The sequence below is a fragment of the Ursus americanus genome, chromosome X (genome assembly GCF_024610735.1).
Source record: "Ursus americanus isolate L20-20 chromosome X, mUrsAme1.1.p, whole genome shotgun sequence".
NCBI lineage: Eukaryota > Metazoa > Chordata > Mammalia > Carnivora > Ursidae > Ursus > Ursus americanus.
In genome coordinates, this window is record NC_142164.1 from 89,877,441 (window position 1) to 89,894,706 (window position 17,266).

The 17,266-nt window shown below is 44.3% G+C and overlaps 1 long non-coding RNA gene across 2 annotated transcripts; it reads right to left on the reverse strand.

Moving 5' to 3' along the window:
- Positions 1–1,981: 1,981 nt before the first annotated feature.
- On the reverse strand, positions 1,982–15,482 carry LOC148106979 (uncharacterized). 2 transcript variants are annotated; one of them, XR_015723358.1, is made up of 3 exons: positions 14,747–15,482; positions 13,902–14,039; positions 1,982–2,525 (listed from the first exon to the last, which is right to left on the reverse strand). It is a non-coding gene; the product is annotated as an uncharacterized LOC148106979 (long non-coding RNA). The 2 variants fall into 2 exon arrangements; XR_015723359.1 differs by lacking the exon at positions 14,747–15,482 and adding an exon at positions 14,205–14,314.
- Positions 15,483–17,266: the final 1,784 nt, after the last annotated feature.

The window sequence follows — 17,266 nt, forward strand, 5'->3', positions numbered from 1 at the left end:
ATAGCCCTCACCTGGCAAAGCCCCCCAGTGTCCCGAACGCAGCTCTGCTCCCCCGGCTTTCATGACTCAGTTTGGACGTCGCTTTAATAAGAGTGGCCCTGGTACCAGCATGCCACGTCTCCTCGAGCCCCAGAGCCCCTCTGTAGCAATGGGGGGGGGGATATCAGACAACGCGGAGGACATGCCACTTAGTGTTCAGAGGTTCCTGAAGGCTTTCACAGACACGGAATGAGGTACACCAGAGGAGCGGCTCTGAGCAGAAATATCGGCATCCCATTTATTCAGCGCCACCAAATATCAAAAGGCAATTGATTAAATATTGATCTGACAACTGCTTGAAAAGGAGCAGGTGCTTCTCACAATCTGGCAAGAAAACAGGGTCAGGAACACTAAATGTGGGTACTGCAAAAGCATGTTTGCAAACTCTCCATGTCTTCTCGCCATGATTAAAAGGCTTGTTAGTCACGGGTGAGATCCTATAGAGGAGATGTGCTTCAGCGCCAGCCCCTATTAAGCTGCATGAAATTCATGTTTCTTCTTTAGTCAGAATCCCTCAAACTGACCCAACCGATGCAGTTCCCTTTGTGGTCAGATCAGCTTCTTTGGACTTTTTCTGAAGGTCACCCCTTGAACTGAAACACATCTTAAAAGGCCAGTGTTCTAGTCTTTGTTTGTTTGCAAGTACAGAAACCCGCTTGAGCTAGCTCGGGCCAGAAGGAAAACAGAAACGTGTGTGCACACATGTCGAGGTGCAGGGCGTGTGTATATGTGTATGCACACACATCGATGTTTTTATCACTGACCTGAAGCCGAGGAGTCTTCAGGAAATCACTCTCCTTCTCATCTTCCCTTCCCCTCTCCTTCCTTCTCTAGGCTCTCACGGGCTCTCATTTTTGCCTCTCTGCTCACATGTGGGTTTTTCTTCTATTTCCCCACAGGCGAGAATCCTCTTAGCTCACCCATCACTGGCTCGACTTTGGCTTTGGCTTGTCCTGACACTGACTCCTGGGTCCTTCCCCCCCCACACACCCCAATCAACAGCATGTCACCATTGCTGTAGGCGGGACGGCAATCGTGAAATGGTTGTCATTGCCCAGGTACACGCAACGCCGGTCATAGCTATTCACATTGTCATCACTCCAGCTGAGATCTGTGCATTGCTGGTGCTACACATGCTAAATTGAATTGCTGTTTAAAATGTCTTCAGAAAGATTATACTATGATTTCGCATTGAGATGAAAAGGTATCGTGTACACAGAAAGGCGTGTAAACAGAGCGATGGAGCATACATTTGATATTAGCGAAGCAAATATAAATCATTGGAGGAATGGTAGCAATTTCGTAATTTTTTTTTTTCAAAGCAAAAACCAAGTGTTTACAAGACCTAAGGAAGGAAGACATCTACAAGTAGATGAAGCTATGTTACACTGTGCTTCCGAGATACAAGCAAAAAGGATGGCCTATCTCCTGTCAAAGAATGCAATTGAAAGCAAGAGAAATGGCCAAATCCTTCAGAACAGACAAAAGAAATTTCAAAGCAGTGAGAGGCCGATGTGACCAATTCGCATGTCGAGCAAAATCCTTGTTAAGACGATGAATATCAATTTGTCCCAAACTGGCCAACTTCTAGCAACATTTGTTTCAACAAAGGGAAAAATAATACTGTTCATGTGATCAAAGGGTAAAGCATCAGAATCAAAAGTTGCCAAATGGGTGTCAGTTTCTCGGAAGGAAATCCTGGCTCCCAGAGTAGGGCAGGCTTGGAAGAAATGCCACATCACTGATGTTTCGGGGGCATGGGGAAAAAATTGTCTCCGGAAAAGTGCACACATCAGCAAGTCTGAGTTGAAAAATATTTCAGGAGAGTTAGACTCTCGACGCAAGGAAGTTTTCAGGAACTTATTTTACTTGTATATTCCTCTGCGTGCGTACTTAGTACATCTGAAAGGCCCTTTCAAGACGTATAAAATTACAAGTGGATGTGATTTTAAAAATGCATTATAACAGCTTAATTGGCAGCATTTTTTTTCTTCCTTAGCGGCATAGACAACCGTGATCCATCTGACAACTGAGGTCAACTTAGATGCAATGAAACACCATAGGCCCAATGGAATGAGAGCAGAAGCTGTGGGTACCACTCTGACCTCGCCTGCTTAAGAGGAGACCCCAGGTTCCAGAATTCCACTTTTTCCTCCCACCCCCCTGGCTGGAGTGGCAACGAGGCCCCACTGTCCAATGCGGTAGCCACTTATCAGCCGCATGTCGTTATCTAAATTCAAATTTTAATTCATTAACATTTAAAAATCTGTTCCTTGGTTGCACCAGCCACATGTGGCTAGGGGGTGTTATACTGGACAACACAGATACTGATAGAAGCTTTCCATCATCATAGAAGATTCTACTGGAGAGCAGACTAGAGTGACTTTGGGAGCCACGCAGTGAGGATGGCAGAGACGTTCACGGTCTGGGTTCCTGCACAGCTGCTTGAAGTGAGCTTCTCGTCGACCTGGATCACTCACCTCCGACTGTTGAAAGAGAATGCGTGTCTTTGTTCTTCATGCTGCATTATTGCTGGATATTTTGGTACAGCAATTCACTCTTCACACTAATTAATACTCTCGGTTGACTTGTTTATTCTCCCTTTCCCCCAGTAGGTTCTAGTGGGCAGGCTTATTTTGTCATAACTTAGCACATTGTCTGACCTCTCATACGCCCTTAAAAACATGTACTGAATGATTTAATTAATACACGTGAGCACACGGGAGGGACAGTTAGAATTTAGAAGATCAGTAAAGGTTTCCTGAAGGAAGAAGCATCTCGGGTGAGGCTCGAAGGATGAATCAGAGGCAACGGAGGGACAAGGGCAGGAAGAAGAGGGTTCCAGATAGAGAGAGGCCCCAAGGGGAGAGAGCACGGAGCTTTGGAGAGAGAGAAAACTCAGTGTGTTTGGAGCTGGAGGGAAGTAGGAGGTGAGAGTCAAGCAGCGAAGAGATCACGATGGGCTGTGTGAGCCAGGCCAGGATTTTGTTTCATGCTGGAGGCAGGGAAAGAGCCACTAAACAATGTTGATGCTTTTACTAAGCTATCTTAAAATTTTTCCAATAAAACAAATGTTTGTTCTCTTCTTGGGAGCATTTGAGGGAGGAGATTCCCTGACACTTGAGGAAAACCATTTCTGTACTTAGCCAAGATCCTCGTGGAAGTTTCCCTTGTGTCTAACTTAAAGCTTTCCCTTAACCAAGGTGTGTTTTGTTTTTTTTTTTTTTTTTTTTTGGTCATTTGGTGGACCTAAAACACACTGGTTACCATTCTCTATGCTTTTTGCCTACAGTAGGGAGCTCTTGGGGAATAGGTCAGAACCCTGTGTTGTAAGTTACCCGGGCAGCTGGCAGGCATTTTGCTACATGTGGTACATTGAATGAGGACGGGCCTGGCGCAGCCAGAGGTAGGAACAGGGGAATCATGGAATTGCACTGCTTTCCAGGAGAGATAGGAAGACCATCCCAAGTCTTTTCTTCCTGGAAACAATGATTCCAGCTCCTATCACCTTCTTTTCTCAGTAATGGTGGCAATCTAGGGCCTTTCTTTGTGAGAAGGATGATATGTGGAAAACAGATAAACATTCTACATTTGCCTTTATCGATGGGGAGATTCTAACCACTCGTACATAGGCTAAGAGCCCAGATTATCAACAGCTTCCTCTACGTACCCGTAACAGCTCTCTTGTGAGTTTCAGATCTTCACATCTGCCTACTGTTCACATCTTCCTCTGTGAAATTCACAAGCTCCTAGAATTCAACATGTCTCAACCCCTATCTATTAGCATCCCCATATCCCTTCCATAAATCTGTTCCTCCGTCTTACTGCAGGTGACAACATCCTATCCACCCAATCACAGATTCCCTCACTTGTTTGTTGTCCTTGCCTCTTCCTTTCCTCAGACCTTTCAGCCTCTCCATCACCAAGCTCAATCACATCTGCCTCCCAAGCACCTCTCCCCACCATGCCATCCTGTCTAGCATTTCTAGTTGCTACCAGAATCTGTATCCTCATCATGTCCTGCCTCTAGCCCCGAGTTCCTGCAATCTGCAATGATGCAGAAATCCACAGCTAACTGAAAAACCACCTCCAACCATGCCACTCCTCTGCTTAACATGTCTAAATTACTCCTTCCCACTTTGGGAAAAAATCACACTCAAGAACGGAGTGCACAAGGCCCTTCATGACCTGCTCCCTGCCTACCTCCCCAGTGTCACCTCCCACCCCACCCCACCCCTAGATCTCTCCTGCCACTTCTCCAGCTACCGACAGGCACAGTAGTTCCTGCTCCTCTTTGTACGGTTGTTCTCTTTGACAGCCACGTGCTTCCACCTCCTTATGCACCTGACAAAAGTGTACCTGGCCTGTCAGTTTCAGCATGGATAACTTTCACCTAAGGCGGCCCCTTCTGATTTCTAGGTAGCCAACCTCGGTACTCGGAATACCACGGTTTCGCCATAACACTTAAGACACCATGTGAGACTGCTTCTTACCTTGCATCTCTTCCTGACAACACATGGAGTTCATCAAAGTAGGGCCCTAACTCATTCATCTGTAAAAGTACAGTGCCTGCTATAGGACCTGACACATAATAAAGCACCCAACCAATGTTTGTTGAGTGAATTATGAACTTAATCAAAGAGAAAATCAGTGAATTGGAAAATAGTCTTGCATATTTTAGAAGATACACTACAAAGAGATAAAAGGATATAATGAAAGAGCAGTTGAGAGACTAAGGGAGGCTCTAATATACATCTAATTGGAGTTCAAAATGAGGGAACATACTTGCCCAGAATCATGCTGGTTAGAGAAAGACAGGACTCAGATTCGAAGTCACACCAAATTCTAAAGAGTATGAATAAAAACAAATCCAAACTCATATTGAAACTTCAGAACATCAAGGGCAAAGAGAAAATGTCAAAAGCTACAAGAATGAGAAGACAAATTACTGTCAAAAGAAAAAGGACTAAACTTACAGCAACAGATGACAGAAGACAATGGCATCTTCCAACTACTAAGGAAAAATCATTGTCAACCTAGGTCTTCATTTTCAGCAAAAATATCATTTAAATGTGAGGACAAATAAAGACATTTTCAAAAATAAAGACCCGCAGATATTTACTAAGTGAACAATTAAAGGATATACTTTAATAAGCAGAAAACCGAACCCAGAAGAAGTAGGCTACCAGAAATGGTGATGAAGAAATATATATATAATAATAATATAGAATAGTAAATTTAATTAACTGTTGACCAATAAAAAAATAAGAGCCATGAATTACGTCTTTTTTTTTTTCTTTTAGAGGGAGAGGGAGAGAGAGAATCTTAAGCAGACTCCACGCCTAGCATGGAGCTCAACACGGGGCTTGATCTCACGACCCTGAGATCATGACCCTGAGATCATGACTTGAGCCAAAATCAAGAGGTATGCACTTAACTGACAGAGCCACCCAGATACCCCCATAAATTGTGTTTTAAAAAGGATGGGATTAAGACTGTAGACAAAATAACAAAGACATTGAGGAGGCTACTGGAGCTAGTTAAGGTTGGATAGGAGAATAGATAACATTAAATAGCTGTAGACAATGAAAAAATTCATAATTAAATATGCATGTTTAGAATGTAAGAATAACTAGTAAAATTAGATAGAAATACAACACACAGTTTCCAAACTGGCAATGAATAAAAAGGAGAATTAATTTTTTTCCAGTCTATTAGACAGTTGGAAAGGAGAACAAAAGTATGGTAAACAGAAAACACAAAATAAGATAGTAAAAATAATTTTGAATATATCAGTATTACAGATTATATGCGGCATGACTTCATTTGTATAATGCTTCAAAATTCATAAAACAATTCCAAGTGTTGTTTTTGGGTATATATCTGTGTGCAATCATATTAGACGGTCATGGAAATGAATACCCATCTCTGGGGGAAGGAAGGAGGGAATGGGATGGAAGTAGGGTACACAGAGGACTTTCATTCCAGACTTTCTTTCTTCTTAAAAATTTTGTCATAAGTATGACCAGAGGTTAATATTTCATAATCTGGGTAGCAGACTCACAGCTATAGTTTTCTGAGCACTTGAAATACTAAAATAACCATATATAAGTCTATACCAAATGCAATGTAACCTCCAAATTTCCAAATGAGAAGATCTTTGGAAGATTTTTTGACCACCTGGGTGGCTCACTTGGTTGATTTTGGCTGAAGTCATGATCTCGGGGTAGTGAGATTGAGCCCCATGTTGGGCTGTGCTGGGCAGAGAGCCTGTCTGGAACTCTCTTTCTCCCTCTGCCCCTCCCCCCCACTCACACTCTTTCTCTCTCTCTCTAAAAAAAGAAATTTTTTCAATCACCTTGAATACACAAACTTTCAAAGATACAGATGGAACAGTGAAAGGTTTACTTATACTGTTTAATTTTCTTTTCTTTTTTTTTTTAAGATTTTATTTATTTATTTGACAGAGAGAGAGACAGCCAGCGAGAGAGGGAACACAAGCAGGGGCAGTGGGAGAGGAAGAAGCAGGCTCATAGCGGAGGAGCCTGATGTGGGGCTCGATCCCATAACGCCGGGATCACGCCCTGAGCCGAAGGCAGATGCTTAACCGCCATGCCACCCAGGCGCCCCTAGGACAGTTGTTTTTTTTTTAATTCACCCTATAGGTTTATGTTTACTATCTCCAAAGGTAACCACTGAAAAGTGATCCTTAAAGGGCTTGGTTACATCAACATCTAACTCTTGCAATGTGAAGCCGTGCTCCCATGCATGATGACTACATTTGCATACATTTATTTGCCTCATTTTTTTACTCTATTCTGTCAGATGATCATCCAAATTAGCATTTTTTAATAATATTTTTTATCATGTTAGTCACCATACAGTACACCCCTGGTTTTTGATGTAAAGCTCGATGATTCATTAGTTGCGTATAACACCCAGTGCACCATGCAATACGTGCCCTCCTTACTACCCATCACCGGCCTATCCCATTCCCCCACCCCCCTCCCCTCTGAAGCCCTCCGTTTGATGCAACTGAAATCATTTCGAGCTAATGTGTCTTGACCAAACAAGTATTTTGTTCATCAAACTAAATATAACAAACCACAACAGAAGACAGAGTGCAGTGTCAATGAGAGATTATCTTCTACCTGCTCTACCACCTTGCAATCAGCTGTTTCTGATATTTCAAACCCACAGCAATGTACAAATAATAAAATAAAGCAGACACTTGCATACCCACCACACTGAATAGACTCCTTTCCTGAGCAGTAATTTTAATTTGTTAAAAATTGGTTTCTGTTTCTGGGATAAGATAGCATAGACTCAATATTCCCTCTTTATCCTCTAAGTACAACTAAATACACTGGAAATAATTCAACAGACAATGATAAAAGAACTCAGAATGTTGGGTAGAAGGAGGCAGACTAGTTAGGGACCTCAGGACTTGAAGAGCAATACTGTTGTAAATCCCTGGGTTTTCATTTTTTTTTCCAAGAAAAGGGAAGCCCAGCAGGGACTTAACTGGGAGACCCATGCCCAGGGGCAGTGGCAGGCCACTCTACTCACAGCAGTGGTACCAGCAGCACTCAGGAGGCTGCCCTATCCCCTGTCCACATCCAACAAGAGCAGCGGGCTCAGTCTGTCCACAGCAGGGGCAAGAGTGGGTCCAGAGTGGACTCATCTACCCCACACCCCATACCAACCAGCAACATTTACACAGGCATCAATGGGGTTAGCATGCTCCATGTTTTCTAGGCATTTGCTCAGTGGCAGGAGGTGACCCAAGGCTAATGTCATTCAACCTTCCACCTAATGGTAAAAAGTCACCCAGATGCATGGCTCCTGATCCTCCACTCAGTGGCAGAAGGCAGCTCTAGGAGGCTCTTCAGTCCCCCAGAGGCACCTACAAAAATAGAACAGGAAGCCAAATGACACAGGAGGCCAGTGAATAGGCCGGGGTAGTACTCTCCTTCTCATAGGTCTGGAATCCCTCACATCCTACTTAAGAATACTGAGAGGCCCGGGGAAACACTGTTCATCCTCACAAACGGCACTAGCAGGGATCTAACAGAAGCTCAAACAGAGCCAGATGAATGAAACAGACCAGAATATCGTTGCAAGGGCTCAGGAAACTAACTTTCATTGGAACTGAAAGCCAAAAAAATAGGACAGAACCCGCAAGCGAAACCTAAACAGGGCAAATGCCACCTAAAAGAAAAGATTCAAACACAGAGTCTTCTAAATAAAACCTAAAATGTCCAAAATACAATAAAAAATTACTCATCATTCTAATAACCAGGAAAATCACAACTTGGATTAGAAAGATAATCAACTCGAGGCACCGGGATGGCTCAGCGGTTGGGCACCTGACTCTTCATTTCGCCTCAGGTCGTGATCTCAGGGTGGTGTGATCAGGCCCATGTCAGGTTCCATGCTCAGTGTGGAGTCTGCTTGGGACTCTTTCCCTCTTCCTCTCCCTCTGTCCCTTCCCCCACCCCACTCTGTAAAATAAATAAATGAAATCTTCAAAAAAAGAGATAATTAACTGATACCAATAATAAGATGAGTCCGATTTTGGAATTCAAAGATTTTAAAGCAGCCACCATAAAATTACTCCAACAAATAATTATGAATTCATAATATTAAAAAAAATTATAAAAAAATAAAACCATAGCAAAGAGAGAGAAAATGTTTAAAAAGTACTAAAAGGAAATTATAGAACTGAAAAATACAATAACTGAACAAAAAAAGTCACTAGATGGGCTCATGGTAGAGTGGAGACAACAGAAGATAGAATCAGTGAACTTGATAAAAGCTCAATAAAATTTACTCAGTCTGACCAACAGAGTAACAACAGACTTAAAAAAAAGAACAGAATTTCAGGGACAATATGGACAATAAAAAAATCTTATATTTGTCTCATCAGAGTCTCAGAAGGAGAAAAGAATGTGGGGCTGAAAAGGTATTTGGAGAAATAATGGCTGAAAAAGTCTCCAAATTGGCAGAAGAACTAAACCTACAGAATCGAGAAGCCTAGTGAACCCCAACTAAGTAAACACAAAGAAATTCACGCAAAGACAAATAATAGCTAAACATAGGAAAACTCAAGATGAAGAAAACAATTTTTTTAAGCAACCAGGGAAAAATGATGCATGAACTGGAGGGAATGACAATTCAAAGGATAGTGGATTTCTCATCAGAAACAATGGCGGTGTAAGAAGGGACACATTTTTTTTTAAGATTTTATTTATTTATTTGACAGAGATAGAGACAGCCAGCGAGAGAGGGAACACAAGCAGGGGGAGTGGGAGAGGAAGAAGCAGGCTCATAGCGGAGGAGCCTGATGTGGGGCTCGATCCCATAACGCTGGGATCACGCCCTGAGCCGAAGGCAGACGCTTAACTGCTGTGCCACCCAGGTGCCCCAGAAGGGACACATTTTTTAAGTGCTAAAGTGTAACGACTCTCAACCATGAATTCTGTATCTGGTGAAATTATGCATTAGGAATGAAGGGGAAATAAAGACATTTCTTAGACAAGGGAAAAACTAAGAGACTATGCCGCTAGTAAATCTACATTTAGAGAACGGCTAAAGGGCCATGAAACAAACCTCAACACAGAATACGTTCTCCAAGCATAAGAGAATCACAGTAGACGTCAGTTACAGAAAGATGAAAATAAAACAATTGGAAATTAAACAACACATTACCAAGCAACCCATGGGCCCAAAAGGAAGTCTCCAAAAGATTTAAAAATACACAGAGATAAATTAAGTTAAAATACAACCTATCACAGTTTATAGGATTCAGGTAAAGCATTACTGAGAGGGAAATGTATAGCCCTCAGTCTTTCCATTAAAAAAGAGTTAAGATCTCAAATCAACAATCCAAGTTTCTATTCCAAAAGGCTAGAAAAAGAAGAGCAAAGTAGAGCCAAAGCAGGCAGATGGAAGGAAATCATAAAAATAAGAACAGACATAAATGAAACTGAAAACAAGAAAACGGGGGAAAAAAATCAATGAAACAAAAAACTGGTTCTTTGGGAAAAAAAAGTCAATAAAGCCCCAGCAAAGCTGACTTATAAAATGAGAAGAGACACAAATCACCAATATTGGGAACGAAATAAGGGATATTGCTATAGATCCTGTAGCTATTAAGAGATAATAAAGGAATACAACAAACAACGTTACTCTCATAAGTTTGACCACTTAGAAGAAATAAACCAATTTCTCAAAAACCCTGAACTAACAAACTTCAAAGGAGATGAAATCCATACTACAACCATTAAAGAACTAGAATTTGTAATTTAAACTCCAAAAGAGGTTCCCTGGCCCAAGTAGATTCACTGGAGAATTTTACCAAACATTTAAAGAAGATTAACATCAATTTTACCCAACCTCTTCCAGAAAATAGAAGAGGAAGTAACACTTCCCAATTCATTGAATGAGGCATGTATTATATTGATACCAAAACCAGGAAAAGACAGTACAAAAAAAAAAGAAAACCACAGATCCAATATCTCTTGGGAATTTAAAACAAAAACCCTCAGCAAAATATTACCAAACACAATCCAACAATGTATACAAGTAATTCTTTTTTTAAGGACTTTATTTATTTTTTTTATTGGGACAGAGGGGCAGAGAGAGGGAGAGAGAGAATCTTAAGCAGACTCCACGCCCGGTGTGGGGATCCGACACAAGGCTCCGTCTCACGACCCTGAAATCATGACCTGCGCCAAAATCAAGAGTCAGATGCTTAACCAACTGAGCCACCCAGGCGTCCCTATAGAAATAATTCTATACTGTGATGAATTGAGGTTTATTCCAAGAATGCAAAGGTGGTTCAACATTCAAAAATCATTCAGTGTAATCCATCATATCAACAAGTTAAATAAGAAGAATCATATGATCATATCAAAGGAAATAGAAAAAAACACATTTGAAAACGCAGCATTCTTCATGATAAGAGCTCTCAGCAAATTTGAAACAGAAGGGAACGACCTCAGCTTCATAAAGAGCACTTACAAGAAACCCACAACCAGCGCTGTACTTAATGGTTGAGCCACTGAATGTGCTGCCCTAAGATCGAGCTCCCGTGAGGACAGTCATTCCTACTACTCATATTCACCAGAGTACAGGAAATTCTAGCCAGTGCCATAAGCAAGAAAAAGAAATAAAAGACACAAAGCGTGGGGCGCCTGGGTGGCACAGCGGTTAAGCGTCTGCCTTCGGCTCAGGGCGTGATCCCGGCGTTCTGGGATCAAGCCCCACATCAGGCTCCTCTGCTATGAGCCTGCTTCTTCCTCTCCCACTCCCCCTGCTTGTGTTCCCTCTCTCGCTGGCTGTCTCTATCTCTGTCAAATAAATAAAATCTTAAAAAAAAAAAAGACACAAAGAGAAGAAACTAATAAAAAAAATTCTCCCCATTTTCGGATTGTCTACGTAAAAAATACCAGGTAATCTATTTAAAAAATGAAACACCCAACATTCCTGGAACCAATACGTGAGCTCAGCAAGGTTACAGAATATAAGATCAACACACAAAAATCAATTGCATTTTATATACTACTCATGAGCACATGGAAACTAAAATTAAAAGACACAATGGAATTTACATTCACGCCAGAGAAAGTGAAACATTTTGGTACACACTTAACAAAATATGTGCAAGATTTGTATGCTGAAAATTATTTTTAAAAACTGGAAAAAGAAGTCGAAGAAGACCTCTAATACATGGAGACACATTCCAATAAATGGATTAGAGGACTCAACATAGTAAGAATGTCAATTCCCTCCAATGTGATATATATGTTTAATGCAATTCCTATGAAAATCCCAGCAAGGTTGTTTGTGGACACAGACAAATTTATTCTAAAATGTATATGGAAGAGCATAAAACCTTGAACAGGCAAATAATCTAGAAAAAGAAGGATAAAGGGAGGGCACCTGGGTGGCTCAGTTGGTTAAGTGTTGGCCTTCGGCTCAGGTCATGATCCTGGGGTCCCAGGATCGAGTCCTGCATCAGGCTCCCTGCTCAGTGAGGAGTCTGCTTCTCCTTGTGCCCTTCACCCTACTTGTGCTCTCTCTAGCTCTCTCTCTTTCTCTCTCTCTCAAATAAATAAATAAATCTTTTTTTTTTAAAAGAAGGATAAAGGGAGAAATCTTTCTAACCAGTATTAAGGTTTGTTATTTGGTTATAGTAATCCAGGCAGTGGTATTGGTGGATAAATAGACACATGGGTTAATGGAACAGCATAGACCAGAGATAGCCCCACACAAATATGTCCAACTTGACAAAGGTGCAAAAGTAATTCAGTAGAGAAAAATGGCCTTTTAACAAACACTGCCAGGGCAATTAGACATCTATAGGGGGAAAAAAAGAAACTTAACCCAGACCTTATAACTTATAGAAAAATTAACTCAAAATGGATCATGGGCTTAAATGTAAAACATAAAACTATGAAACATTTAGGGAAAAAAAGGAAGAAAAATCTTTGTGATCTTGGGCTAGGGAGAGATTTTAGACTTGACACCAAATGCACAGTCAGTGAAAGAGAAAATTGGTAAATTGGACTTCACCGAATTTAAAAATGTTTGCTCTGCAAAATGCCCTTTTAAGAGGATGAAAAGACAAGGTCTGTACTGGGGAGAAATGTGTGCAAACCACGTACCTGATACAAAGGACAAGTATGTGGCATATACAAAGAACTTGCAAAACTCAACAGTAACAAAACCTAACAGTCCAATTAGAAAATGAGCAACAGACATGAAGAGCTATTTCACTGCAGAGGATACGCAGATGGCAAATAAGCACATGAAGAGATGCTCAGCTTCATGAGCCATTAGGGAAGGGCGGAGAAAAAAAACCACAGTGAAATATGACAACACACCTATCAGGACGGCTGAAATCAACAAGAGTGACAACACCAAGTGGTGGCCGGGAGCCTCTGCAAACGAATCACTCGTATACTGCTGGTGAGAATGTAAAATGGTACTGTTACTCTGGAAAACAATCCGGTAGTTTCTCGTCAAAGCAAAGGTGCAACTACCATACAAGCCAACGATCACGCTCCTGGGCAGAGGGCAGAATTCCCAAAGAAATGGAAACCTGACGTTCGCACAAACACCTGTGCACGAATCGTTATAGTAGCTTTATACATCATAGCCAAAATGTGTAAACGACCTAGATGTCCCCCAACAGGTGACTGGTTGACTGGTTGACCAAACTGTCATATGTCCGTACCTTGGACTACTGCTCAGCCATCAAACAGAATGAACTGATACACGTAAAAACTGGAATCAAATTTGATAGAATTATGCCCAATGGCGGGGGGGGGGAGGGAAGCCAATCCCAAAGGTTACGTACTGTATGATTCCATTTATAGGAGATTTGGAAACGACAAAATTTTCCAAATGGAGGACAGATTAGACCTTGATTGTCAGGGGCTAAGGATGGGACAGAGCAGGAGGGAGTAAAGCTGGCAAAAGAGGGACCCTGTGGTGACAGCGCTGCTCTGTGTCTTGACCATGTGCTGCCGCACGTGCCCACACGTGGGAGGCAAATGCACGCGGTTCCAAGTACACACACAGGCAAATGAGTGCAAGTCATCTGGGAAAACACAAAGACTGGTGGGCGATATCATGTCAATATCCTGGTTGTGAGATTGCCTGGCCGCACTTCAAGATGTTATCATTGGGGGAAACTGGGTGAAAGGTGCAGGGGATCTTTCTATATTATTTCTTACAACTGCGTGTGAACCTCCGATTATCTCCAAGTAAAAGTCAACAACCCTGCAAGTCAGAACTTCCTCTCTCCCCCTTCCTCCCCCTCCCCCACCCCCAGCGAGCTGTTGAACATTTACCAGCATGGATTTGCTCCTCTTTGGAGAACGGACTTTGGGTTAGGCAAACTCATGGTTTCTTCCCCGAGTGCCTCACAGGAGACAGAGCCAGTGGCCTTGGAGAGTGGCTTTGCCTTCCTGGACTTCAGGTTTCATCCCCTGTGAAATGGAGACAGGACTAGAGTGAAGGAAGGAAAGTGAACGCTTATGGAAAACGTACTTTTACCTCTGTTACCTTCCCTCATCCTCTCAGCTAGCCCAGTGAGCCATGCATTAGGAGTCCCTGAGTTTCAGACGACAAGACAGGCCAAGAGACAAGCCTACCACAGAATGTGGCAGGGGCTGGAGTCCACAGTCCTGGCATGTTTGGTGACTGCAGCTGCCTGGAAGCCTATCCACTCTCTGACCCTAAATCCTACAAGGTGGCCTCTCCCAGTGGAAAGTGAGCTGGGCAGAGAATGCCTGAGCCTCTAAGTGCAAGTCGCAGGGGGAGGGCTGGGAGGGACTTGGCCTGTTCCCACCAAGCAGATATGGTTGCGCCGGAAGCCGCAGACCTCACTGGGCCAGCTTTCCTCTGCTGTGGCACTACCAGAGACAGCTGCTCGTTTCCCCCAGGCGGGTTGTCTGTTCCCTACCATCGCCTGCAGCATGAAGACCAAAAGACCCCAAAGGCCCAGCACTCTCTCCTTAGGGACCAGACAGGGGATGAGGGTCAGCAGCTGAGAGCCATGGGAACATGGGTCCGTACCACCCTGGATGACACTGACCGGGGGTAGAACCCTGGTCCTGGGGCCAGGCCCGGCCCATGAGGAAAGGAAAGAAGTGTCTCCTTGGGTTGGAGATCACATTGCCCTATAGAGGCTTACCTTCCAACCCTTGGCGATCTCCTTGGTGCTTTCCTCACAAACTCGAGAGGACGGGCAAAGGCAAGGCAGTTCAGTGGTTAGAGCCCTGGGCTGGAGGTCAGGAGACGTGGACTTCAGCCAGCCCTGTGACCTCCTCCAAGACTTCGGATGAGTCATGCTCCCCTTCCTCTGGGATTCCATGTCCTCATCCATAAGACGAGGGGTTCGGATCCGGTGGTCCGCAAGGCCTCTCCAGGCCCTGCCAGTCCTCATATTCAAGGTTAGTTCCAAGGCCTGCACGCAGGGCCCGCCTGATTCCACCACAGCTCACAAACATGATTGGAGCAGAAGCCCTAGTCCGATTTCATTTTTCTTCCGAGGCTGTTTATTGCCTAACAAAATGTACTTAGTGGTAAATTCGTGCCTGTGATGTTAAGTGTAGGCTACAAAGCCAGAGACAAAAAAAAAAGTAGTGAAGGGGAGGGGTGGGGAGCACACAGCCGGAGGAGGGAGGGCCATCCAGAGGGTCGGGAAACCTCGGATTCACGGGAGCAGCTCCAACACATGGGCCCTATCCCTTATTCATTCACATCCTCTGCCCTGTCTGGGTTCCGCGTGGTCTCCGCTTCTTGTTAGCTTTTCAGCTGCACACCAGGCCCCAGCTGGCAGTGGCTAATTGCAATCAGCAGGTGAGAAATGTAGGTTCTCCGAAAAGGAATTATCTCCAGCGCTGGGAACCATTCTGGGAAATGTAACAGACCTGGGAAGAGAGGGGGAGATGTTTAAAACCTGAACTTCTGTGAAAAGCATTAATTGAAAAAGACAGCACCGCGCACCAGGAACCCATGACTCGCTCGCCTGAAAATATAATGAAGCAACTTCATGTGGAAGGAAAGACGGGGGAGCATTTCCATTTTGTGCAAAAGCAGCTCCTGCCTCGTGTGCACAGGCCCTGCCTGCCCTCTTTTCCCAGGAGAGCCAGAGAGCACAAAGGTTTGCTCTTGTAGGTTCGTTTTTACCTTTACATTTTTCTGCATGAGTAAAACCACGGCGCCAGGCTAAGGACTTTTCATTTATTTTTATTTATTTATTTAAAGAAAGACGTAAGGCAATCCACTGTGAAGTGGAGTGACTTGAGAAAGCAAGTTCAAAATCAGTGTGCAATCTCGAGTTTGCCGAACACGCAGGTGTTCACTTGAGCCTCGTGCCAAGGGAGGGGGCGTGGGAGGCGGGTGTAGTCACGTACCCTAAAAGGTTGTTCGGCTCCTTGGGGAAGCAAGCAAGCCGCAAGGCAAGGAGCAAGCTTCTGGAGGGGCCTGTGCTCTCAGCGTAGGCTGCTGGCCGTTGCTCCCGTTGGAAGCACCCAGGGACACGAGAAAGGCCCGGGTGGCCTTCCAAAGCACCTGCCTGCTCACCTCGAGAGTCAGCTTCTCTCTGCGCGTTATCAGGAAAGGGAATGAAAAGCGTACCAGAGGGGTGATTTGAATTTCATTTTCTCAGTATGTGCCCCTGTGGGGACCATCGCGTGGTGCTGCATGCTGATTCAAGGAAAACTCTCTGCTCGCTGCGGTTGAAGGCTCGTCGTGGGTAGCTTGCATTGCACTGGGCAGCGGGGGCGCCCGAGCACTGACCTGGGAGAATCCCACGGCCGGGGCCTGGTCTGGCCACCTTTATGGACAGGCCCCCCGGCCCCTGCGGCCCGCCAGGTCACGTGGGAGACGAGTGAGTGAATTGCACACTGCGACCCTTCTCCAGATCCCATAGAAGGCAAGTGCGAAGATGTGGCATACAGCACAAAGCCTCGCTCTCCCCCCGCCCCAATAAATGTTGACTGGGGTTTGGGGGAGGGTGGGTAGCTTTGTTTTCCCTTCCTCTTGGTTGTCCGTAAGATAAAGGGGAGGGAGAGGTTAGGCCTCGGAGCCAGGCTCCGAAGGAACCACAGTCCCTGGTGGGAGGTCAGACTAAGGACAGCTACGCCAGGGAGGGTGCAGCTGGGGGATCTTTGTCCACCTACAAGAGCCCCTCCCACAGTCCCCAGCCACTCCAGGGGCCCCAGGAATGTCAGAGCAGAGATTCAAATCTCCAGGGGAGGAGATAAAGAGGCCTCAAGATCTTTCAGCCTTGGAGCCAAACCCCAGGCTCTGTGATCAAAAGACAAATAAACAGCCATTCCCACCGGGTCTCTCAAACCTGCTGAGCAGCACGAATGTTTCCTCCTTCTAAACAAGCTTACCTGAACAAGGCGAAGAAAACCGGACCCTGAAATCCCACACAGTTTTTGGCAGACCCCTTAGGAGACACGGCTGCAGGCAGCTTATCAAGTGCCTTTCTCACATTGCTCTGAAATAAGATGTCAAAGTTTGAACATAAACCATGAACAAACAAAATCGGCCCCGATCTCCATGCCAGCTTCCCCATCCTGACTCAGGGAAGCTTGACACAGAGCCTCAGAATTCGAAGCCGCTGGAACTATTTGAGAGGCCAGTGGGTCGCGGAGGTAAGCAGGGAGAGGAGGCCACAGGTGGGAGGCCACAAATACCG